The sequence below is a fragment of the Uranotaenia lowii genome, unplaced genomic scaffold (genome assembly GCF_029784155.1).
Source record: "Uranotaenia lowii strain MFRU-FL unplaced genomic scaffold, ASM2978415v1 HiC_scaffold_55, whole genome shotgun sequence".
In the NCBI taxonomy this organism is placed as follows: Eukaryota; Metazoa; Arthropoda; class Insecta; order Diptera; family Culicidae; genus Uranotaenia; species Uranotaenia lowii.
In genome coordinates, this window is record NW_026598478.1 from 40,448 (window position 1) to 67,991 (window position 27,544).

Consider the following 27,544-nt stretch of genomic DNA (forward strand, 5'->3'; position numbering starts at 1 on the left):
TTGTATTTATTAGTGATTAGAAAACACATGCATCGTCCTTGAAGCAAAAGAACAAGTCAACGACTCGTTAATAATCAGCTAGCAATAATTGACCAACAGTTCTTAGAATCCAAACATTTTAGCGACCGCTATTTGAGAGCAAACTCTATACAGTTCCATTGTAATAATCAGATTCTCGCTCTGATAGTGATCAATACTGCGTCCTGTTGATGGTTTCTGATCTCATCTGCGTGACCAACATTTCAAACAACCTTTCAACGGTTGCGTGGTTCGGTTCTATGAATTTTCCGTTGATTGTGGTAGGATTCCTAGGACAATTCGAAAAGGTTGAACTCAAGAACTACGCAGAAGTGAACATTCAATAAACTGATGTGATACCAGTTATGTCATTATTGCGTTTTACAATATTTATGAAATTATAACGAGTTCCACATGTAGAAAAACTAACAATTCTGAGAAGAAAAAAAGCTCAACCAGCATCCACAAACTAGGCAACGGTGCTGTCAGAAATGGGTTGGATGTTTTCTAAACCATACCGAGTTGCGCCAGCACAACGCAACGAAACACACTCTGTCTGTGTACACATCATATTACATCATCGTCTCCTGGTGCTGTTCTTGATGGGTTTGAATCCATCAGCAGCACTAAGTCATGCATGATGCCATGAGCCAGCATCCATCCAGCTGACGAGACGAACCAACCACACCACGCCAAAACCATCTCTCGACTATGATGTAGCTATAGATACCTAAATGTTGGTACGATATTCTTCCAATAAACTTAGAGCGAAATATGCCGCCAGAACTAGGCCAGCAAGCCAGCCAGCATCCAGTATAGGTATCGAAGATCGATCTGTGACTAGTAGCGGGAGGAAGTTTTCCCGGGGGCGTAACCGATTGCGGCCGATTGGAACTGAATGGGCGTAGTTGAAATGAAGACGTACGGGAAAAACGGTCGAGAGTTTCGTTAGCCTCACAGTGGGAAGAAAATTTCCATTTCAGGCAATTTGAAGAATAGGGACACCAATTGATTTATGTCAGGAGGAAATTAGTAAAGATTTCTAATATAAAGAGTGACAATAAAATTCTGGTACTTTTTTAAATGCTTCAAAATTGTAACCCTGCTTAGAATTTCATCAAATTGAACCACCTGAAAAATAGCAAAATTTTATGGAACCTTGGAAACAACATCAAACAAAAATGTTCAAGTTTGGCTCTGAATTCCCTCCGACGATCTCAATATAGTCTTCAGTCAGTTGCGAATGCCTCCGTCGATGCTCACTAGCACTTATACCGTAAATTTCAGTGCCATTTGGTCATCTGCTGTACCGCATCGTACAGCTGAGAGTTCTGCAAACACATGGGATGTTCTTTCAGATATAGACCTGTAAGTTTTGCAGGCGAGTATTCTTGACATGAAAGGCCCAAAATCGAAAAACAGCCTCCAATCCTAACTGAAGAAGTTGTAAATCTATCTGGACCAAAGTGTTTCGTTGTGCGTGGCTCCAGTACGTCATGGAAGATCCATAGATCCTTCTAAAGACACAGGTTCGGTCTTTTTATGAATGAAGTCATAATTTTTTTTTGGATTTTTTTCACTGTACATTTTTTCTGCTAACACTCTTTGAGCAATTGGTGGTTGTACAGTGGCTCATTTTGATGTTTGATTCGATTTGATTGTATGGATTGTAGGTTGATCAAGTATTTTCTGTTAACGAGCTTTGATCACCGCTAATTCTTATTGGCTTTTCTAGTTGATGCTTTTCGGTGAATTTGAAATCAAATACAAACAATTCTTTTGACGTTTCGGCCTACTACCTTCAGCCATCCTCAGAAAACTATATTTTAAACAAAAAACTTAAATTAATACAAAAAATTCTTCACAATATTTCATCACAATTTCACTGCACTTTTGCACTTACGATTTGTATCGCCGCGTGCTTCCTGAACGGCTGTCTTACTTGATTTAAGTCCGGTTTTGAATCGCTTCTAGCAGCTGGCGTCTATCATTCCCGGTGTCGTCGTGATGTTGTTTGTTGTCGTCGTGTTCGGTGACGTCGTTTTTGAATCCGTCGTTTTAGTTGCGAATTGTGGCGTCTCTCTTAGTTTTTTAATAATAGAGCTATATATTTTAGAAATTTCAATCGAATCTTGCTTGATGTTTACTGTTCTTCCTTTTTTGAGTTTTATGTGTAGTGTTTCAGCTGTTTTTCGTTTTCCTTCTTGGTTTACTCTTTCTAAAATATATGCTTTGTCGAAATTAAACTTATGGTTCTGTTCTATGGCATGTTGTGTCAATCCTGTGGCTCTGGTGTTTTGTTTGAGACTCGTTTTATGATTTTTAATCCTTTTTTCCAGAGTTTGAGATGTTTGTCCACAGTATTCTTTCCCGCATTCACAAGGAATTGAATATACCACATTTGTCTGTTTTAATTTTGGAATTTGGTCTTTCGTTTTTGTGAATAAACAGGTTTTAATTTTGTTGATTGGTCTCGAGGATGCAATTATGCCATGATTTTTCAGTACTCTACTAACTTTTTCACTCAATCCAGGAATGTATGTTAGTGAGACGTATTTTCCTAGATTTTCCGTAGTGCTGTTGCTTAGCGAGTTGTAAATAGCATCTACCCTCTTTTTTAAAATATATTTGATAAATTCATCTGGGTAATTATTTAAATGAAGTATTTTACTGACTTTATTGATGCTCATTTCACGTTTTTCAACGTCGCTAAGTTTCAGTGCCCGGTCAATCAATGCAATCGCTGTGTTCTTTTTGTGTATATATGGACTTTCTGAATAATAATCCAAATATCTTCCGTTTTCTTGTTTGGTGTACCAGTTTTTCTCAATCTTTCCCTGACACCTAGAAAGTTTGAGATCCAAGAAACGCAATGAGTTTTCAGTTTCTTTTTCCAGCGTAAATTTTATGCTTGGGCATTGACCGTTAAATTCGGCTAGCACGCAATCTATGTCGTTTTCATAACCTACTATCAAACAGTCATCGACGTAGCGTTTATACATCACGAGGTTGATACCTTTATCTCGTAGGCATTGGATGGCGGTTTCCTCGAGTTGTTCCATCAAGAGAGACGCTACTACCGGGGATAGAGGAGAGCCCATCGGTGTGCCAAAAGTTTGCTCGAAGATTTTACCATTGTACTGAAAAAACGACGCTCCAAGTATTGTGTGAAGGGCGCGTTTGAATTCAGTCCATGGTATCGGCGTGTAATCGCTAATTTCCCGCCACTTTTGTTCAATTATATCGTACACATTTTGAACTGGTACGTTCGTGTAGAGCGACACGACGTCCAGCGAGTAAATAATGCAACCCTCAGGGACCCGAACATTGGTGATCTCCGACGCGAAGTCGAAGCTACTACGCACGTGGTGTTTCGTTTTGCCGACGACGTTTTGTAGCACGTTGGCAAGAAACTGAGCCATTCGGTACGTAGCTGACCCCACTGTCGACACTACCGGTCGAAGCGGGCGGTCTTCTTTATGAATTTTAGGAAGACCGTAAATCCTCGGTGGAGGGCAGTTGAACAATTTTAATTTGTTTTTTGTGTAAGTGGAGATGTATTTATTTTCGTGCCACGAGTCCAACATAGTGTTGATGCGTTTGAGTATCTTTTCTGTTGGATCTGTGGCTAGGGGAGTGTACGTTGTTGTGTCACTTACCATAGCTGTCATTTTTTCGCTGTACTCGCTTGCTAGCATCACGACGGTTTTATTTCCTTTGTCCGCCTTGGTGGACAACGATTGGATCCATAAAGACATCGTGCGTAGCCGAAAATTTCTCCGAGAACACAACGAAGTAATCATCACCAAGGCGGACAAAGGAAATAAAACCGTCGTGATGCTAGCAAGCGAGTACAGCGAAAAAATGACAGCTATGGTAAGTGACACAACAACGTACACTCCCCTAGCCACAGATCCAACAGAAAAGATACTCAAACGCATCAACACTATGTTGGACTCGTGGCACGAAAATAAATACATCTCCACTTACACAAAAAACAAATTAAAATTGTTCAACTGCCCTCCACCGAGGATTTACGGTCTTCCTAAAATTCATAAAGAAGACCGCCCGCTTCGACCGGTAGTGTCGACAGTGGGGTCAGCTACGTACCGAATGGCTCAGTTTCTTGCCAACGTGCTACAAAACGTCGTCGGCAAAACGAAACACCACGTGCGTAGTAGCTTCGACTTCGCGTCGGAGATCACCAATGTTCGGGTCCCTGAGGGTTGCATTATTTACTCGCTGGACGTCGTGTCGCTCTACACGAACGTACCAGTTCAAAATGTGTACGATATAATTGAACAAAAGTGGCGGGAAATTAGCGATTACACGCCGATACCATGGACTGAATTCAAACGCGCCCTTCACACAATACTTGGAGCGTCGTTTTTTCAGTACAATGGTAAAATCTTCGAGCAAACTTTTGGCACACCGATGGGCTCTCCTCTATCCCCGGTAGTAGCGTCTCTCTTGATGGAACAACTCGAGGAAACCGCCATCCAATGCCTACGAGATAAAGGTATCAACCTCGTGATGTATAAACGCTACGTCGATGACTGTTTGATAGTAGGTTATGAAAACGACATAGATTGCGTGCTAGCCGAATTTAACGGTCAATGCCCAAGCATAAAATTTACGCTGGAAAAAGAAACTGAAAACTCATTGCGTTTCTTGGATCTCAAACTTTCTAGGTGTCAGGGAAAGATTGAGAAAAACTGGTACACCAAACAAGAAAACGGAAGATATTTGGATTATTATTCAGAAAGTCCATATATACACAAAAAGAACACAGCGATTGCATTGATTGACCGGGCACTGAAACTTAGCGACGTTGAAAAACGTGAAATGAGCATCAATAAAGTCAGTAAAATACTTCATTTAAATAATTACCCAGATGAATTTATCAAATATATTTTAAAAAAGAGGGTAGATGCTATTTACAACTCGCTAAGCAACAGCACTACGGAAAATCTAGGAAAATACGTCTCACTAACATACATTCCTGGATTGAGTGAAAAAGTTAGTAGAGTACTGAAAAATCATGGCATAATTGCATCCTCGAGACCAATCAACAAAATTAAAACCTGTTTATTCACAAAAACGAAAGACCAAATTCCAAAATTAAAACAGACAAATGTGGTATATTCAATTCCTTGTGAATGCGGGAAAGAATACTGTGGACAAACATCTCAAACTCTGGAAAAAAGGATTAAAAATCATAAAACGAGTCTCAAACAAAACACCAGAGCCACAGGATTGACACAACATGCCATAGAACAGAACCATAAGTTTAATTTCGACAAAGCATATATTTTAGAAAGAGTAAACCAAGAAGGAAAACGAAAAACAGCTGAAACACTACACATAAAACTCAAAAAAGGAAGAACAGTAAACATCAAGCAAGATTCGATTGAAATTTCTAAAATATATAGCTCTATTATTAAAAAACTAAGAGAGACGCCACAATTCGCAACTAAAACGACGGATTCAAAAACGACGTCACCGAACACGACGACAACAAACAACATCACGACGACACCGGGAATGATAGACGCCAGCTGCTAGAAGCGATTCAAAACCGGACTTAAATCAAGTAAGACAGCCGTTCAGGAAGCACGCGGCGATACAAATCGTAAGTGCAAAAGTGCAGTGAAATTGTGATGAAATATTGTGAAGAATTTTTTGTATTAATTTAAGTTTTTTGTTTAAAATATAGTTTTCTGAGGATGGCTGAAGGTAGTAGGCCGAAACGTCAAAAGAATTGTTTGTATTTGATTTCAAATTCACCGAAAAGCATCAACTAGAAAAGCCAATCAAGTATTTTCAAAAAGAACATGAACTTCATTGGCACTCTGTACTGCCCCTACCCGCATAACAGTCCCATATGAATTTTCGTCATTTTTCATCTAACCTGATAGTTCGTCATTTTGAACATTGGACTTCAAAATAAAACAATAAAAAGAGACTTTGTTCTAGATATTTCGTAAAAAATATCAACTAGTGACTGTCCCATATGAAAAATACCCGCATAACAGTCCCATATGAGAAATACCACGGATGTAGTTACCTTACTATGTTTCTTTCGGTGAAATAATATTTCAATTATCGCTTGAAGTCATTTAAAAAAGATTCAACTCACTTGGTGTCGATTTATGCACACTAGTTTTTGAAGGCAGGCTAAAATAAAGGAAGGACTGTCTTCTTATGAGAAAAGCTATCAGAAATAACTAAAAATCATGATAAAATTCAACTTACAATGTAGAATTCAAGATATTTTCCCACAAGTATGTTTCTATAATTTACAACTAAATTTAATGGTTCAGAAATTATCAGATTGAAGTCTTAGAAAGTAGCTCGGTGAGCAAAACATATTTTATACTGGACTGTAATGCGAGTAGATTTGAAAAAGGTCTCGAATATGCTCGCATAACAGTCCCATAACAAACAAAAATGGTGCTCCAGACCTTACCAATAGGCTAATTTTGAAAATTTGAGGTCCTAAGATTTATTATGACAACCTTAAACACATTATACTAAACGATTTTTGTTTGTGCTAAAAGTTGTGATCACAAATTAAAAACATATTTCATAACAAACATGCTGATTTTCTCGCTTTCCCGTTTTTGCATATGGGACTGTTATGAAAGTAGGGGCAGTTTATTGTTGTTGAAGAATTCTCATGCAAGTTGAGAATCTGCGAAGAATCTTGAATCTTAGAATGGAAGGTTTCATTTTCCTAATAAAAACCCAAATCAAATTTTTTAAGTGTTTTTTTTTAATTTGGAATGGAGTTTAAGATTTTACTCACATCTTATTAACAAACACTTTCGAAGGATATTTTCTTAGAATAACTATTCTAACACCCTTAAATTGGAAAGCATTTATTTACAATGGTTCGGAAGTTTTTCATACAATTTATATTATTAAGTTGGTTTTGCTTTTTTTTTTAATAAGTGTCATTCCAATCTAAGGGCAGAAACACAGTGCACGCGAGCGAGCGAGCGAGCGAGCGAGCGATTTTAGAATGAACCTGAAATGAATTTCGCGCGAACATTTTTCAGCGTCGTTCACAGTGCACGCGACTAACGGGATGCGATTTACACTGAGAAAAAACTTCATGGATAGGAAGGGAAAAAATATTTATGTCAATCATTTATAGGGAATTGGAAGAATAATTTTTAAGAGGCTATTTTTGTTTAAATCATTATGAAATAATTCGTAAGTGACATTCAATCAAAATTGTTATCAGCGTCATAAAACCATTCAAGTATTTTCTTCGCCGAATCCCCAAACCGGAGTTTTCATCACTCTCAGCGCCGGCGACTTTCACTGACAAAAATCATGTTGACCAGACAAATCCACGTCACGTGATTTGCAGAATAAGCACCAAAGATTTTATTTCAAAAGCACTTTAATGTAAGGTAAATTTGTTCTAGAGTCATATTTATTATTCAATTTTATCGTTATCCTTGCTCATGTTACAGATTGAACAAGTGAAATTTACCTTTTTCTGGAAATAAATGTTCTGTGCTCAGCAGTTGAGTGTTTTCTTTGGTTACAGATGTAAGGATGCCAAAAATTTTTCTAGGGGGTTTCATTGTGGGTCTAATCAACTGATTTTGATCTGGCAGCTGCGTTTCTTTTCCAGTCGACATATTTTGAACTGTATAATCATGATTATAGTAACTTAAGATGAAGGGAAATGATAAATAATCATCTTTGCACCTATTCCTTCAAAATTTAAATTTGGTATAATTATTTTTCAGCTCTTGTTTCAAATATTTTAAAAAATATCCATATATCAATTTCTCAAGGAAAAGTTGTTTTGTTTGTTCTCAATAAAAAGGAGTATTTGTTTTAAGAAGAAAATTATTTTTTATAAACCATCTTATTTATTTTGGCATCAAAATTTCACATTCTTAAATTGTTCAAGCAATTAAAAATGGAATGAAAAAAATTTGTATCGTGCGAGACCTGATGACCACGCAATTTGTCAGCGAAATCTCCAAAGGTTTCAAATAATTAGAGAAAAAACGCGCACCGTTATTGGAATATGCTTGGCGAAAAAATAAATTCACAATGTTTAAACTTTCCCCCAAAGTAATGTGTTTTTTACAGCACAAAGAGCATTCATCATTTCAAATTCATCGTGCCACAAAATAATACGAATTTCTCTTCAGAAATTGCTGGTCACCATTTCGTCCATATACTGGACAATCGACAGGTATATGCTGGTAAAACTTTGTCAAAATTAAAATTGACCTCCGCTTTTTTTCTAAAGTTAGTCGAGGAAAATAGTTTTATTTTTATTTTTTAAAAATAACGCGATATATGTATTTTCAAATAAAACTCCGAGAAATAATCTCAGTGCAGGTTCATATGAAGTTTGGATGAACCAAAACAAAGCATTCACGCGACTGCTGCGACGGATAATTTTACGAATGGTATTTCGCGCGAGTAGTATGAATCGCGTCGCTTGCACTGTGAACGGTCTCACAGTTTTCAACGTGATCAAATGAGGTGCGATTCTTCGCGCGAATCGCTCGCTCGCTCGCTCGCGTGCACTGTGTTTCTGCCCTAACAAAACCGAGCATTCTCAAAGGTAGCCCTACAGCAGGGTTGCAAGCTCATTTTTTTAAAAGGGTTCATCAAGGCGCCATCTCTCTTTATTTACTATATAGTCTCTTTTACTCTACCCATTCACTTTTCTAGCTTTCAATCTTTGAAAAATTTATCATCACTTTCATTTTAATTGCAACAAATTTCCGCAGCTAAAAAAAAACGTGAGTTGACGATTCAGCACAAGCCTACTGTATTAAAATGATTCCGCCTTGGTCTCAATGTCCGGTTTAAACCCAAATTCCGACTAAATCAAATATAATCACTATATAAGAGGTCTGATCAAAAGATATTGATTTTTTAAATGAATTTATGAGGTGAAGAAAAAAGTATTTGTCTACAGTCAAACCACACTTATACAAATATCTTTTTTCAATGACTTTGACAAAAAAGCAGTATAATTCTGTGTAAACTATGTTTAGAACCTGTTGGGCTATGTTTGTGACGATCCAGCTTGCTTATGATTCGCACTGCAGGATGATTTATGGGAACAAGATTTCGACATAGAAACTCAATCATTTTTAGAAGAGATTTTGAAATTGAAAAGACACTTATGAAATTGAAGTCAACACGAAACAAAGTTCCTCAATAACATTGACATATATTCAAGAAATAACTTTGATTATATTAAGAACGAAAATAAAATTGATTAGAAGTGCGGGTTGAGGGTTTCTCCTTGGCGAAGCAGTTAACCAAACCACCCTAACCAGGCGAACGACCCCTGCAAAAAATGTCGTTTTAAGACGCGCAACAAGGGGGTACGAGAATATGTAAGCCCAAACGCAGAGGGAAGTTTTAGTCACCGATCCTAACGTAGAGGGTAGCGCTCAAGTCTTCTATACCAACGGTCATGAGATCGATTCACGGCCACCGCATACATACGGCTGGGGGTTTAACATTTCTAAGATGCTAGCCACCGTATTCTCGAAAGATGTACGATGTTAAGTTTATCAAATCTCTTCGAGGAAACATCATGTTTTATTGAGAACACGCTGGACTAGAGCAACGATCGGCTAAACGATCAAGGCTGGTCAACAATGAAGCATTAGTCATTTTGAAAAGTTCTTCAACGCAATCATCTCAATACCGATTGAAGTTTTGATACTACTAAAGATAATTTCCGTTGATCTTCAACCATCGTTTCTTAAATTAAAATATGTTTAACGAATGTGAGGACAAAACCGGAACATCATATCGAATTTTTACCGTATAAATGGTTCCTAAATCCCATGCGAATTCAAGCTGTTTCGAGCAACTCCTTAACATAAATTTGGCATAGTGTCATCTAGCTATGAGGTCAAAGAACGAATTAAGATATAGGTAAAAGTTTATATTCTTAAGATCGTTGTTTTTTTTTTCATTTTGGTCTATTAGTAGGCGTCTTTCAAACTAAGAGCACGCGTTTTTTGTTTGCTCCGAATTTTGTTCTGAAAAATTAAAATCTTATGTTTCAAACGAAGTGATTTAAGTCATAAATATCATTGGAATTTCGAGAATATAAAGTGGTGCGAGTGTTTCAGGTTACGGAAACCAGATCAATGGACAAGGATAATGACTAAGTGACCGAAAAAAGGTTGAAATTCGTTTGCTATTTTTCCAAACATGAATGAATGGATTGAGGTTTTCCAGATTAGTACAATCAATAATTTTTTAGAACTTGCTCGTATCTTTTACCACTAAGTCGTTTAAATTATTCTTTTAAAAAACGTCGTAGCTGTTAATATGTATAAGTGTCTAGTGTTTGCATAAGAAAAATCAATCAAAATTAGGCCCTTTTCTATTGAAGTTGATATTTGATAAAATAGCCTAAATAGCTTTGATTGTTGAGTATAATTGATTCAAATGACATTTCTACCACTAAAATAGGAATAAAGATCTTGATGAATCAATTGTCTTATTTAAATAAAGTATAGATGACACGAAACTTGGTTTGAAAACTTGTTATGAACATCGGTTTTTTAGTACTCGAACACCGATACTTGAACTAGTCGTTGCTGTAGTTTCAAAATAAGAGAAACCATGAAGATCAAAGCTTACTATGCTTCATTGGTTTTGAATTCATTTGAAAAGGTCGAAGTGGGAATTTGGGAATGTGGGCTATGAACGAATTTTAAAGCTAGATATGGTTAGTACAAAAGTATGTCTTATAGATTCTTTAACATTTATCATGAAATCTTTGGAAAGGGTGAAGTTCCAAAGATTGCATGGATGTTCCAATTATTTAGGTTCTTTCTTTTCTGTTTTTTCCAATATCGAGTAATCGCGCTATATCCATGGTGGATAGTCAGGAATGTAGAGCAAAGAATCTTGAAAATTAAGTTCTATAGTTTTTTTTTTATTTTGTTAAATATTGATTGGACTTATTAGTTAAAGCTCTGTTGTATGATTAAGAATATTTGATGATTTTTGAAAAAAAACTATAGAGTATCCCTCTACAATTTTAAAAAATCTTGAGGGCAGAGGGTTAGAAGCAATGAAAAGGTGTTTAAACTGATCAAATGGAATATTGTTTAGAAACATTCTCATCACTCTTTCTAAATAAAGTTCTGCTAACTCATTTTTAACATTAAGAGGTTGTTCCAGTAAAATTTCGTGATCGAGTGTGGAAGGCTTTTTATAAATCAAGAAAAAGACCACCAACAATATTTTTCGAATCTGTTTTTTCCATCACAAAATCCGATAACTCACAGATAGCTGTCAATGTACTGGAAGCAGATTTGAACCCGTATTGCAGATTATTTTTTTTTATTTACATAGTATTCCGTCTCACGACATAACTTGACGAACATAATTCCTAAAATTCACTCGGTCCATGGCAACCGTTCTCCAATTTCTCGGGCACCCCACGTTCGCCAGATCACGCTCCACTTGGTCTAACCACCTCGCTCGTTGCGCCCCCGCTCGTCTTGTTCCTACCGGATTCGTAGCGAACACCTGTTTTGCAGGACAGTCGTCCGGCATTCTCGCAACATGTCCCGCCCAGCGTATCCGGCCAGCTTTCACCACCTTCTGGATACTGGGTTCGCCGTAGAGTCGCGCGAGCTCGTGGTTCATCCTTCGCCTTCGTATTGCAGATGTGAAGGACATTATTGCGGTCCAGGAAAGTATTGATTCTTTTTATCAGAAGGTTTCCAAAAATCTTATTGAAGACACTGAGTGTTGAGATTTGGCGGTAATTACTAACTTCAAGAGGGTCATCGTATTTTAAAATTGGATTTACTTTTGTGGTTTTTAAAAATTCTGGATAGATATCTGATGCGAAAATCTTGTTAAAACATTCCGAAAGGATGTGTGAAAAAGAAAAACTGTAATTTTTTATCATAACCGTAGGGAATTTATCGGGACCACGGGATTCTAGTAAGGTTTTATTTTTTTAGATTTGGCTTTTGAACATGGATACTGATTCAACAATCGAATCAGAGTAACTTAAATCACATCAGGATATAAATGTTCTTAAACATAATCAAATTTCTATTTGTATCCCACAATTGAAAGAACGCTCCCACTATGCACTATCAGCCTACGTTGGTTGAAAGTTTGTTGTTTAGTCACAGTGTTGCTGTTGTTGTTGTTTTTGCTTCTAAGCTACTCAGTACTTCACAGGAATTCATCAATGAGGAAGTTCGCTTTTCAGTTTTGCGCCGTAGGTACAGTTTGTGTTTAGAAATCGCGACGATTGCAGAAGTTTTTGTTTTTTTTTGTTACAAATTTTCGCTGCCCTCCGCCGATAATGTATGCAGTGACACGGTCCCTATACATCTGTGTGTTCGTAACACACTAAACAGTTTAAGTGAAAAACGCATTTCCTCCCGCGGCACTTGGTGCTGTTTGTATGCAACTTTTATTGCTGCACCGCGCGGTTCTGCACAAATAATAATAATGAAAATACCAACAATATGGGGAGCAGCGAGTGTTTTTACTTGCCCGCAGGCCACGCCGAGGGAAAATAGGGGTATTAATAACTCTTTTTCGGCGTGAAGATTTGCAGTTGCACCAGTTACCAGGCGGTGTGGGATTTCCAACAGTTTGCAGAACTCGAGGGAACTAATTTGACCAACGACCTGTCTCACCCAATCGATACGTACCATGTTTCGTTGTTTGTGCCAAGTTGATCCCGGTGTAACGATTTGTAATATTTATTCTTTACGCTCGTTAAGTCGAAGGTCACCAACTGTATACGGTGTGTTGTACGACTATATACACTACTGGCAGCGCGATATGGTCACTTCTAGAACAGGAGTGTTGCACATGAGGAAAACTGTTTTCTTGAACAGTCAAGAAGAAAAGAAACGAATTTTCTTCACATCACACACGGCTCCCAATGTTTTTTTTTCTTCTTCGGAATTGGCAAACGTACTTCTTTGCCGCACACTATCACACAGGCAAGGTGGAATGTGCCCAGCAACGTTGCTGTGGCATTTCTTGTCCTTGTAACACTACCACCAATCCACGCCGTGTAACATTTTCCACGTATTGATAGGGCTCGCTAGCACCAGAACAACAGCATCATCAGCATCAGTAGCAGCAAGGATGATGATCTTTGCACCATCAGACAACAACCTCTGACCGTGCTTCGATTAACAGGACATCACTGGTTCACCTGCCACTGAGTTGTTCTCTCAGGTGACACGCTATTATGCAAGCAATCTTGCTAAAAACTATCCCCCTGTCCCGAGGGAAATGAGTGCAAATGGAAATTTTCACCAAATTATTAATTTCTTGTCAGTTTGCTTGCGTTGCTTCTGCAGTTTCACCCTCTCTCAAACAGGGAGGAAAAAAGTGAAGATTAATTGCACGTCCAAATGGAACACCACACAGCAGCAGCAGCAGCGGTTCGACTAATCCAATCCACAGTCTCCTGATGTCAGTTGTTCACTAAACCGCCTAGTCAGTAGCAACTGCTAGAGTCTGTTTCTCTACTCTGCACACTTCTGCTGTTGCTTTGCTTGCGCTTCTGATGTTGCTGCTGCTGCTGCTGCTTGCTAGTTCTGTGTTTCTACTTCTGGTGTTACTCTTTCTTCCCAGTGCTGCTCGTCTACCCGCCTTCAATCCACTTCCGCCGCTGGTGCTTGCTATGAATAAATTTCAGGACATGCGCACTACCCATTTCACGAGCTGTGTTCGTCGATTCTCTTCTGTAGATTCCCTCTGGTCTCTGGTCGCTGGCTGGTTGGTATCGTCAACAACAACATCAGCGAACACCACTCGCGGTTCTTCGGGTGCTTGTGCTTCTGCTTCTGCTCTTGTGTGGTGGTGTTTGATGATGACGGCAATGATTACTGCCAACCACCGGGATCTATACTGACTGATGGTTAACAGTCTGCCTGATGATTGTAGTAGGAGGATGGCGGTAGAGCAGGAAAAAAACATCATCGGCGTTACGCACCCCCCTCAAAACCGCGAACATACATTCTTCCAGGCCTCTGCGAAACATAATACACGCTCCATTTTTTCGACACCCGCCAGTTTTCTCCGCTGTTTTTTTTTGGACAGGGTGAAAAACAGCACGTTCGAGAAAGCTGTTCTCTTTGACTGCAATTTTTCTATCTCGACTGAATTCCACTTGCTCTGACATTTCAACGAACATTGATGAATGAGATCAACAAATCTAAGGGAAAAGTAACCTTTTCAGAACCCCCAGCAAGCCATGATATTGTATATTTTGCGTTTTCGAAACAAGTGATCACGAGAGTGAATTCTGTTTTCGGCACACATTAGAGTGCTTTCGATCGAAAATTGGTAGTGGTGCTCTTTACCTTTCCGTGGAATCAAGTCCTTTGCCGAGTCGATGCCGATGATGATGCTGCTGCTTCTGATTCTTTGACAGCCATTCGGGTAAACAAGTTGCACTGAATTGGCGTAATCAAGATTGATGTGCAAAAGTTTGTTGAGATTATTTCCAGTTGTGGGTAGGTCTGTATGCTAGAAGGAATCTGTGATAAGAAGTTTGAAAGGCTTCCACAAGTTCAAATGAAGTCCTTAGAGCCAAAGGGGTATAAGTGCCAAGAACGATCGAATTTGAATTAATGTTGACAAACGATTTTTCATATTTCAAACTTCATTCGTTGATTTTCTTAGATTCTTAGAATTTCATTAAAATACTTTTTCGATTGTAAAAAAAAATGTATGGAAAAGTGTCAAACATAACAACTAAAAAGCTATTATCACTCTTTTGGATCCAAAGGGACTCAAATGTATTGCCAGACAAAACCAAGGCTTAAATCATTCTTCCGAAAACAAAAAAAAAATCCCTAGAATTCCCTCTCTTTTCATTGTCAAATTTTCTTGCTACCCTAATTGATAAGATTGGATGGAAGAAATTGGATTGCAAGTGCTTAGTGAGCTCTTCTATGGTAAGCAGAATTCAAAGATGATTGCCCTTCAACACACTTCAATACATGCTTATCAATCGTGAAATCTTCCGAGTAAAATCGTCTTTGCTATTTATGTTTTTATTTGTAAAAGTTCCTTCCATATACTATGAATTTATGTGTAGACCGCCGATCATTCGTTGATTTGTTTTTCTTACTTAAGATTATGGCAAACCTATGTATCGTAAAAAAAAACTGTTGTAACTGTTTTGTTATAAATGCAATTGAAGACTGGTGATTTTCTTATAGTTTGTTTCTTAGAAGGATACTTCTTGGAAAATATGCACATTACATATTAGACATTACAGTTTATTTGAGGTGATTTTCGAATTTCTCAAAAACTGGGGTCTAAAAAGCTTCGTCTTGGTTCAAAACTTATCCATGCAGGGTGAAAATCAGAATTTCTGCATTGCAGAATTTTTAAGTAACGTTTACAGGAGTAAATTTAAACATTTATGTTTGTATGTCTGTATGCTCATGGTTTTTGTGCCAGTTTATAAATTTTCTGAATGAAATTGCTGAACAATTGAATGAATTGAATGAATTGAATTGAATGAATCTGCTGAACAATTTAGTTGAAGACCGCAATTTCGTATCTAATTAGGCAAAAAAGTTGTAAGCAGTTTAACAGGGGTATGTCTTTTGGCATTTAAAAACAAAAAATCAATTGACATCACTGCTGCGTGCCCAGCAAATTATTGCATGAAAAGTAGTAATGCAATCCTCGCCCTGCACCCAGCAGTGATGTCAAAGGAATTTATAGTTTACCAATGCCAAATGACATGCCCCAATTCAACACCTAATATTTTTTTTGTCTGATAACATACGAAGCAGGTAGGCTGGGTTCCACAGAAGAAACAAAAATGATGATGATTTTTGGTATCAAAATATTCATTTTCCCATACAAACCTAAAAGTTCAAATTTACTCATGTAAACGTTACTCGAAAATTCTGCAAAAAATCATGAATGAGCTTTAAACCAAAGCTGAGCTTTTAAGATTGCAGAATTTGATAATTTGAAAATGACCCCGAATCGCCTCAGTCTAACAATACATATTTATAGGATCAAGTGTAGTGTTCGAGTACTAATCCAAACCCAAGTGGACCTGAGATAACCGTCGCCAATGCTAACCACTTGGCTACCGAAATTTACAAAAAGTCAGTTAAATTCATTTTGAGTTTGAGATGCGTAATAATATTGAGCTAACGTAGAGTGCATCATCCCCCCTTACTGGAGGTGAATGTTAAGGATGATCTGTCCAATCAATCCTTATCCGCAGAATATGAACTATCAACTTAATTTCACTAACATCACTCGCGTCTATAAATAAATAACTAAGTAGGGGAGAATGGGGTGACTTGATCCCATTGAATCTATGGGAATGAATGAAATTTGGGAACCAAATGGAATTAAATAAAAAGTTTCTAGAAATTCTTATTTCTATTTTCTATTTTATGCTATTGTAAGTTGGCGTTTGTCATAACTCATAGTCCAGTATATTGAAAATTAGCTTAGCATACAAAGTTGCCAAAAAGTGCACTGTTGATCTTCCACATGACTCATTTTAACCATCATGTCATGACCGAAATATTGGAGATCTTATGACAGGATGGAAAAATTTTTCTTTTCCAAAACAATCATTCATAGCATGCTCTCATTTCGAAAAAATCTTAAATTAACGACATGGTTCATGACTATGACATAATCCTGTCCCTGGACTTCATACAGCACTCGTATTGATTTAAGGGTTTTCATTTAATGCTGTAAACAACATCATCATTATCCATTTCAAATAAATGAATTACAAAGAAAAACAACCATTTCGAGCTTAATATTGCAGACATGAAGTTTGTGGCTCGAAGAACTTAATAATGTAAGCTATAGGTACATTAAGTATAAGCATTTCCTAATTGTTTAAATGTATTTAGGCCGGGAATATTCAAGGATTTTTTCGAAAACCCTGGACCCAATATATGATTTTAAATTTTTTAACACAAACCCGGACAAATCTGTGCAAAAGCATTCGCTGAAAAATAAATTCAACGTTTTGTCTAATTTTTCTAATAAAAGATAAATTTTATTCAATGTCAAAACTCAGAAGAAAACCCTCATAAAATTGCGTTCCTCTAAAAGACATCAAGAAATTGAGTCAAAAGTGCCAGTTAGAGCTCATCATCCCCCCTTACTAGTGGTCACCACCAAGGTTGATGTCGTGTCGCACAGTGGGGCAGACCTGACCCATCTATAGTCATAACCTCATAACTTTTTCAAATCAAATTCTACTGGTTAAGTCTTGTGAAAAATTGTTCATCTGATCAAAATCTTTAATTTGATGTACATTTTTTTTTCATCTAGATGTTGTGAAATTTGATCCAGATAACTTTGTTAAGCTGATTTTCCTTATTAATTTGGAAGCCACTTAATCGATCGGCGCGGCGTGAGAACTTTCATATAAGGGTTTTTAGGACCGTTAAAAAGTTAAATGATGTTTTGAGATCCCTTCCCTCACAAAAATCGGGGGCTCACATACAAATGTTACCTGAATATCTGCATAACTCTTGAATTATGATTATAATTTTAATGGCATGTGCGGCGGAATGAAAACTAGAGAGAATTTATTTTATAGAATTTGAAAGAAAGGTGGATAGACAGGCATTAGTGCGCCAATAGGAGAAAGCTTGATAGGTGTTGAAATTATAGGCTAGAGGGCATGTTGATGAAAAGCTCCCATGAATTGCTCCCGCCTTTGCTCTGCATTAGCTAACTATACATGAGAAACCCAGAAAGAGAATTCCCATGTATAGCGAGCCCAATGGTTTGAGAGCGTGTTTTTACGCACACTTCAAATGAGCTCGTTTGACGTACAAAATCGTCAAATTATTGCGCTTTCATCCCGAAATCAGATTGAAAACGGGAAAAAACTGATTCTTATAGGATTTTCACAATTCATTCGTCACACTTGCACCTTGGCATTAGTTTTGTAGCGCTTTTTGAAGCGCCCAGTATGTCATGTTTGCGACAAGCATCGCTTTGCGTTATAAATTCCAATAAGAAAGCAATGCAACGCATTGGTATGTCATGCTGGCGCGCCATGGCGCTTTCAAAATTCACTACAAATTATCACTTCTCTACATCTGATAATGCTTGGAATCTTCTCCTGTCTTTCGGGAGCAATTAAAAACTCATAGGATGATGATCTGGATTGCGAAAATGCCGAAATTTCAACCGACAAAATTCTTTGTTTTTTAGCGGGAACTAAGAATTTATGAAAATGTTCTCGTCGATTCAGATATTATTTAGTTTATTATCACAAATTTGGACGGATCTACGAACTATTGTGGTTAAAACCCGAAATCACTGCTTTAAACCCAGAAAAAGCAACATTCCCATTGATTTTTCTACTTGTCGCACTTCAAAACAACCTGGCATTAGCTTTGTCGCGCTTTCCAATGCACTCAGCATGACAGGTCTGCGCTTTTTCCATGGAGATCAAATGAGAGCAGGTATGTCGTGTAAACGTGTTGCGCTGCTTGTCGCCTCAGCTGGACATCAGCCTAATATAATATGTGATGTAAGCCTACTTGGTTGCCATTCAAATATTAAGTAACGCAGTTTTCGATCAGTTTGAACTCCTCCTACCCCTTAAGTAACAAATTCTCATCAGATTTTCTAATCCAAAATCCATGAAGCGTGACAAGCTGTTATATCCCCCTACCCCTGTACGCGTCACTCAATATTTTAATGGTCCCTTGGTTGAATATTCTGTTGGATCAAAGTAATCGATTTTTTTTTAATTATACCACAGCTCAGATACCAGTATTCAAGGTTGTAAGTTGCTAACTAAATATCGGTATTTAAGCTTTTCTTCTACCGTGGTTAAATTAAAGAAATCTTTCGATTGCTTTGACTCAAGTCTGCGTGTTTTCAATTTCAAGTTATAGAGAAAAATTAGGACGCATGAAACGAAGCAAGGCGAAATTTTAAGGTGCTAGAAAGTCACAACAAGTGAATCGTTCTGCCATTTTTTTTTATCTCAGGCAAAAAATGCCAGTTCTCCCAAGTTCACTCGTTTCTAATCATCAGCAGCAGACTATCCTCAACTGAGGGAAATAAATTATTAAGTTGAAAAATTATTGCATCTAGCTCTTTTGAAAATTACATAGTGGCCTTGAAAAGGGCCTTTTAAGTTCAACTTTCTGAGATGTGAGACATTCCCTGATAGAAAATTTTAATACATGGAACTTTTTAATTCAAGAAACTACTTACTGAGCTATTTAATTTTTTTAATTCTTACAGTGAAAAAATTAAAATATGATAATAATCAGTTATTTTCAGTGAATTTATGATCATTGAACAATTTTATTATGTTTTAGAGACAAAAATGTTGAAAACATACTTTTTGCCAGGTTTATTGAGAATTGGACCACTGTGCGGCGTCATTATTGGTTCATATTGAAAAGTGAGATTCTCAAAACTGTACAGTGATAATGTGATGCTAGTAGGGGAGAGGCGAGCTATATGCGCATATTAAGGAAAGTACTCATTTTCTCCCATATTCCAACAGACAGATGTCTAAAACCTAAATGCACATGTTTTGTATACGTTAGAGCAATTGTTCTGTTAAAATCTCTTACAGTTTTTGTGAAAATAATTTTATAATAAAAGAAGTCAAAATAGCCGATTTCCGAAAACGGTGGGCTAAATGCGTATATTTGGGCTTTTAGCTAAATTTCATTTACGCTTGGAATATTTGACATTATTGAATTGAAAATGGTAGAAACGGATGTTAAGCGTACGTCAAAGCTGAAATTTTGTCGAAATTATAGTTTTCACTGGTTTTTTTTTGCATGAAACATAGTTAGAGATGCCATATGGCCATAATTCATGGTAATATTTTGTTCACATCGTATTTTTAGCGGATCAGTATATAACTCTTCTTTTTTCACAGCAAGTTTGTGATTTGGGCGTAGATTTAATGTTTCAATGATAAAAAGTAAAAAATTTATAAGACTTATCTATTTTTTCTTAATATGGGCATTTTCCAATATCTGAGCATTCACAACTTTGCCATAAGCACCAATTTGTTGAATTTCCGATATCCAGATGAATTAGAAAGAAAAATCATTTACATTTTTGTTTACAGATTCTGCACACACGATAATTAAAGTACAATAGGTATATTAGAACAAAACTGACAAAAATCTTGTTAGAACTTTTTAATTTTTTTGACTTTATATAACAAATTAATTTTTCCAATATGCGCATTTAGGAACACTTCCCCCTATCTGAATCGAAACTGTAAAGTAACATAATCCCAACTGGCTCTCATGCATATTTTCCAGTATGTATTTACCACGCAGTTATCTGCAAAACGGAAAAAAACGTAGAAATGCAAAATTGAAGTTCGAATCATCAGAAATTGATGCGTATTTTCCCTCTTCATGCAGTCAATTTCAACGAAAAACACCCTCCGTTTATGGGTTGAGCATATGGCTATGTGAGTTTATTCCACACATGCAAGTGTACAGTTGGTAGGTGCGTGCATATTTTTTGCAGTTTCAATTTTAGGGTGAATTTTCAACAGCTTCTTCTGGGAGGACGGTTAAGCAAAAGAGGCCAGTGAAAGTTAAAAATCGCATTTGGAAGGAGAAAAAATGTTATCTTTATTGTTGTTCAACAAATTACAAAAAATGAGGGATAAACGGTTCAATATAATGTCAATTATATATCTTTATATTTATTGAAGATATTTTGGGTAATTGTCAACACCAAAATTGAAAAAGACCATTCATTCATATGGACGGTGAAATTTATTGTGGATTATTACACCAAAGAAAAAAAAAGATCGAAGTATGCCTTGAAAAGTAGTCATGCAATACCTACCTCGTTAGGCACAAGCAGTGATGTCAGTTGAATTGATTGACTTTCAATGCCAAATGACATACCTGTATTCAAACTTTTTTGCCTAATAAGATACAAAGTTACGGTCTTCAATAGAGTTGTTCAGCGGAAAAGTTCCTTTAAAAATTAATAAATTGGCATAAAACCCATTACCAAGCTCGGTTCCATAAAAAAATATGTTGATTTTACATATTTTTATTTACAGAACAAAATATTTAATTTTCCCATACGAACATGAAAGTTCAAATTTACTCATGTAAATGTTACTCAAAATTTCTGCAAAAAAAATAATGGAAGAGTTTTGACCAAAACGAAGTTTTTAAGACTACACGGTTTGAGAAATTCAAAAATGACCTCAATTCGACCGACGAAAAAAAAACATTCCAATCATGTGAATGTAAATACCACGACAACACTGATAATGAAAAAAAAATCATGAAGAAAAATACTTATAGCTTAAAGAAATGACAAAACGAGCTTAATATTTAATTATTTCGAAGGCGTTATAAGGAACTACTAGGATTTTTTTTTCAAAAGTATGCATTTTAACCTTGGATAACTACCTGATAAAACTTATTTAAAAAAAACTGTCATTACGTATTTTTATGGTGATTTTTCATGGATCGAAAGCACACCTACCACACCACCATTCATTAGATATAGGTAATGGCGGACTGGTGACGATATCTGAAACCCCCAAGGAAAGGATCAACATCAAGCGCACCGATAAGTGCGGCCGGAACTGCACTGTTGTTGTTCCCTGGCCAGCTGAATGATGGTTCAGTTCTTGTGGGGTATCATTTTTTGTCGTTCTTTTATTTTTTTTTTGTGTTCGTTCATCTTTGCGTTGGTTGTGCATGCTTGAGCTCGGCCGGTCGTTCTTGTCTGGTCTGGGCTGGTCTGGAAGGAATTTGCTGGCTCGGCGCAATGGATAAATTCATGGATTGTGCATGAGTGTGCATTTGTTTATTGCAAACTTTACGATGATCTTGTACATGGCGGGGCCGCATTTGTTACTGTTATGTTACCTACTATATAGTGGGACAAGTCACTTCAAGGTTAGACACATGTGGACACACCGATGATGATCGGGCGAGATTGGGTTTAACGATTTTGAACAACTTAAGCTTTGGGTTGGCTGGCGGGTGACGATCGAAATAAAACGTCATTAACTGTGATGTCGGGAATGAATTCAAATTTTTGTTATCAGTTTTCAAGGTTTGAAAATTATGTAGAAATCATATTGGATATAAACGTTCAAAATGTTTTAGTGATGATACTGAATATTGTTATTATGTTGGGAAAGTTTTCCTAAATGCTCATGTTGCATCCAACCGATTGACGATATGGCTGAAGATTCAACATATCTAATCAGTGCTGTTCGGATGCAATCCGCTTTTGGCATACGACATGAAAAATATTTATTGTTACACAAATTTGAAAAAAAATAAAAATTAAAACAAGATTATTAATAGTTTTTTTTAATAGCGGAGATAAGGGCATAACGAGCACCTAGGCATAATAAGCAGTCCTTTTTTCTACAAAAGTACGTATTTTGTTAAACAAATTTTCATGAGGATTTGTTTCGTACTACCTATAGTATCAATTTTTCTCCAAAAAAAATATATCCTTTTCATCTTTACAGAAATCTATATATATAAAAATGAATTTCTGTCTGTCTGTCTGTCTGTCTGTCTGTCTGTCTGTCTGTCTGTCTGTCTGTCTGTTCCCTATAGACTCGGAAACTACCGAACCGATTTGCGTGAAACTTGGCAGGTGGGGGTATTGGAGGCCGGGGAAGGTTCCTATTATGGTTTCAGACCCCTCTCTCTCTCAATAAGGAAGGGAGGGGCCTCCCAAATAAAAGACAATTTTTTGCATAACTCGAGCACCCATCAAGCAAATGGTATCAAAATTGGCATGGGGTGGTATTCGGGTACGAGGAATATTTCTATAAATATCAGGTACCCCTCCCTTCTCTCAGTGAGGTGATAGGAAGGGGGAGGGGGGCTACCTTACAATTTTTCATATAACTCGAAAACTAATCAAGATATTGGAACCAAATTTGGCACGGGAAGGTATTTGGATACGAAAAATATTGCAATGGTTATTTGAGACCCCTCCCTCTTTCCAGTAGGGAGATATAAAGGGGAGAAGGAGGCCTCTTTTATAATTTTTTACATAACTCAAAAACTAATAATGCAAAGTGAACCAAATTTGGCATGGGAGGGTATTTGGGAACGTGACATGTTCTAATGATTGTTTGAGACTTCTTCCTTCTTCCAGCTGGGAGAAAGGAAAGAGGTAGAGGAGTTTCATACAATTTTCACTGCATAACTCAAGAACTAAAACAGCAAATGGAATCAAATTTGGCATGGAACAATATTTGGATACGAGAAATGAATTTTGAATTTGACATTTCCTCCTTCATCCTCCTTTCAGAAGGAAGGAGGTGAGCCCAATACAATTTTGTTAGCATAAGTTCTTAATTTATGCTAATGAAGCCAACAAATGGAAACAAATATGGCATAGAAAGGTACTTGGTTACGAGATATGTTTCTGCGATTGTTATAGACCCTTATGCTTTAAAATGTAGAGAGGGGAAGAAAGGAAGAGGCTCCATATTTATTTTGTTGTAAAGCTTAAAAACTTATCAAAGAATAGAATTATATTTGATATAAGAGGTTTTTTGGGCACAAAAAAATGGGTATAATTATTAAAGACCACGACCTTCATTCAACAGGGGGTGAAGGGAAGGACAGGGGAAGGGTTTTTTAGTATAAATCCAGAACATATCAAGCAAAAACAGCCATATTTTATAAGTTAGATTTTTTGCGTACAATTAATTTGAGACCCTCCAGTCAGATTAAAATTATCAGATCTTTAAAACAAATTTATAAAGCAAGATTAAGGATATTATTTGAAGTTATCTTTGTGTTGCAATTCGAAACTCCATCTGCAGCTCTCATTTTATTGCAATTTCTTTTGAATTATGTAATAATTTGATTCAAAATAATGCCAATAAAACAATAAAAGTTTTGAAAATATTATTTGATTTTGAAAGGTGTAGCAAAGCACACCGGGTCAGCTAGTATTAAATAATAACCAGCTAGGTTCTCAAGTGACGAAAATATTATAATTTTTGAGCACCACCAAATAAGCTTTTATGACCTTTAAATCATCTTGATCTGAAACGTACGCATTGCAACATGATATACACATTGTTTCTCAATTTTCACCATCATAAAATTTTTGATTTTTCACTTTAATCCATTTTTAAAACGCGTTTTTACTTAAATTTGTTGACCTGGGGCGAACAGAGCAATTTTAATCAGGGCAAGATAAGCGTTTTCTGCCGTATAATCTAGCAGCAAATTCAACTCGATGAAGTCAACTGGATAATAGTGCTACAGCTTGACTTGTTTCATCTGTCGATTTGGCCTATTGATAAGGTGTCGGAGAGGTAATCAGTAGACTCGGGTTCGATTCCTGTTCGAGGGATTTTTTTTTCACATACCATTCATGATTGGTATGTCACTCTATATCTTTCAAACCAAGATTTGGATCTGAAATTATTATCCTTAATTCATATGCAAAGTTGAAACATAAAACTTTTTTACTCACTTACATAAGAAAGCTAATTCTTTTGAACCACATGCATGATCATTTTAAGCATGGGTGGAAATGTATCAAATATTCAGAAATAAAAGTAAAACAATAAGGTTTACTGTTTAAATTCACAATTTAATTTACAAGTTCAATAACGAATAAATCGTTGAAAAAAAAATCATATTTAAAACTATAAATTCAGGATTAAATCAAAGATTTCTGGTTAAGGGATCTTACGCAAATTTCGCTTTTTGGTTTAAAATTCATAGGATTTCTTATCTGGAATTCAGATTAAGGTTTTGAGCTTGTGTTCAAAATACAGAATTCAGATTTGGAACGAAAATTCAAGGTTTGTATTAAGATTTAGCTCAAATTTAAGTTTTATAATCAATATTAAAATTTTAATGTTAAAATTTCATTAGGGATTCAAGTTGAAGGATATCGCAATTTCAAAACTTTGATTTTTGATTTAAAATAAAATTTTTAAATTCAACCAAAGTCAGTTTAGAAACACAAACCTGGTGAAAATCACATATATCAAATAAGATTTGGATTCATCTCAAAGAATTTGTTGTTTAAAAAATCCAGACTTAAATTTTGAAAACTTAAATCACAGGTTTAAAAATATGAAAAATAAAATAATAAATGATAATTTTTGAACTTGTTTTTGATTCTAAGGTTAAAATTCAGCTGGAAATTTTATTTAACATTATTTAAATATATTGCAGATTCTTCAAAATCCAAGGTTCTAACTAAAATCTTAAACTCTAATCGAATTTACAAAAGAATAAAATAAACCTTATTTAAACAGTAAACCTTATTGTTTTACTTTTATTACTGAATATTTGATACATTTCCACCCATGCTTAAAATGATCATGCTTGTGGTTCAAAAGAATTAGCTTTCTTATGTAAGTGAGTAAAAAAGTTTTTTTTCTTAAGGAAGCGTTTAAAATCCTTTTTTTTTGTTTCGATTATAGTCGTTTTCACATCCTTGTGTCACTTGCGACTTTTTTCAACGATGCAGTTAACACACCAGTCATTGAAAAACTTATCTGGAACAACTATGTTCGATGTTCACTCTTGGGCTCAAACTCACGGACATCCGCTCCGAAAGGCAACTGATTAACAAAGTGAGCTGTATCACATGTCACAAGCTTCATGAATAAAATTGGCATCTCCTAGGACTTATGTTAAAAAATAAATAGCTTTTAATGCAAAATAACAGTTTGAATAATTTGTACCTAGTACAGTTACATTTTTTCACTTATGTATGCACTGCTCAATCAAAAATGTCATAGGAAAAAAAAATGTCATCAATTACCATCATCAAATGTTTGAGGAAAAAAATAGGCGTGTGCTAAAACGTCAACAAGTGTTTTTTTTCGCGCTGCGGAAAATGTTCTCAAAATGTTTTTCGCAAAAGAAAAAAATGGATTTGATTTTTTTAAGTTTGAAAGTTTAAAAGAGGATAATTGTTGTGATTTTTTTTCATCATTAATTGCAGTGAACCGACCCTAGTGTTGCGAATACATTTTGTCTTACAAGGACCGGTGTCAATTTTATGTCTGAATTGTTGAAATGATTAACAGTGCGGAGAAACAAATTCCAACGATAAATTAAAAGTGAAACATTGTTTTTGGAGACGCTTCCCTGTAAAAATGAAGAAAAAAATCATATAGTATCATTTCTAACGAGACCATTACTCACATTTGATGAGTTGCATTGGGAAATTTGTCAGAAATTATTTCTTTTGAGGAATCGTGTGGACCTGTCTAACCCGACAAACAATTCAGTTTTCTCAATTACTCATTGTTTTTAATTTAATATGCATATTAAGTGGCTTATTGACACGCAGAGCAAACTCGACGACCTCACCCAAAGCTGCAAGGCAGCAGGTCTCAAAATAGATGTCGAAAAGACCAAGTCGATGGAAATCAACACAGTAAATCGTTCCAATTTCGTGGTAGCTGGGCAACAGGTTGAGAAAGTGGAGTGTTTCCAGTATATTGGTAACGCCAAGATAACGCCTGATGGTGGTATGAGGAAAGTCATCGAAACTCGGATCAGAAAGACCCGATTTGCGTTTGTGAGTCTCCAGTCTCTACGAACGAAAATCCGAATCTTCCATTCCAACGTCAAATCCGTATTGTTTACGGGTTTGAAACTTTGTGAACATATGCGGTGACGACGGTGAAAACTGCAAGTATTTGTGGCCTGGCAACTGGACCTCAGATGAGGAACAATATCGCCACTGTCATTAAAGGGCGCTAGAAATCGAGATTCGGGGACGTAAGTGGAGATGGGTTTGGCACACGCTGCGAAAAAATGAGAACGAGATTTGCAGAGAGGCGCTAGAATGGAATCCAGAGGGACATCGAAGGGGAGGCAGACCCAGAAACTCGTGGCGGCGAAACCTAGCCGCCGAAATCCAAACTGTCGACGATAATCTTGACTGGGACCGAGTGAAGACGTTGGCTCCGGATCGTCAACAGTGGAGATCTTTTACCACGGCCCTATGCGCGGGACCATTAAGTAAGTAAGTATTGATTTGAAAATGTTATATTTTAAAATATTTCGGTAAAAACTTTTTTTTTTGCAATCAAGTATTTCAAAAGGAATGGCACTATAACCAAGGTCAATTTTGACCAGAAATGTGAAATTTAGAACAATAATTCGATGGAAAGAAACTAACATTAACGAAGTTCTAAAAAATCTCGAATAAAAAAAATGTTTTTACTTAATTTCGGAATTCTGTGCCACATTTTCATCCACAAGGAATCTTAAAAGATGATCGACATCAGGAGCACACTAATGTTTAGCATTTGTGCTCCCAACGATAAAAAATCGGTTTTTCATTCTTATATCTACGTTTCTTCCTTCCCTGGTTCCAGTCGACTCTGCGTCCAATACTGCACAGTGGGGCCGGCCAAGATCAGGGGCGGTCCTAGAGTTGGCTCTTGGGGGGGGGGGGGGGGGGTGATTTTCCAAATGTTCAAAAATCAATCAATAAGAAGGATCGTGAA

At 36.5% G+C, this 27,544-nt stretch overlaps 1 protein-coding gene across 15 annotated transcripts in view; it reads right to left on the bottom strand.

Annotated features, from left to right (window-relative positions):
• LOC129760280 (uncharacterized) overlaps window positions 1-27,544 on the bottom strand; it is a 96,874-nt gene that overhangs the window by 19,315 nt on the left and 50,015 nt on the right. The window contains exon 1 of one of the 15 annotated variants that reach the window (XM_055757915.1): window positions 12,723-13,616. The exons of the other annotated variants lie outside the window; for them this stretch is intronic. The gene's annotated coding sequence lies outside the window, so the exon portion shown is untranslated. Of the gene's footprint in view, window positions 1-12,722; window positions 13,617-27,544 lie in introns of those variants that run through there. 15 annotated transcript variants of the gene reach the window in all.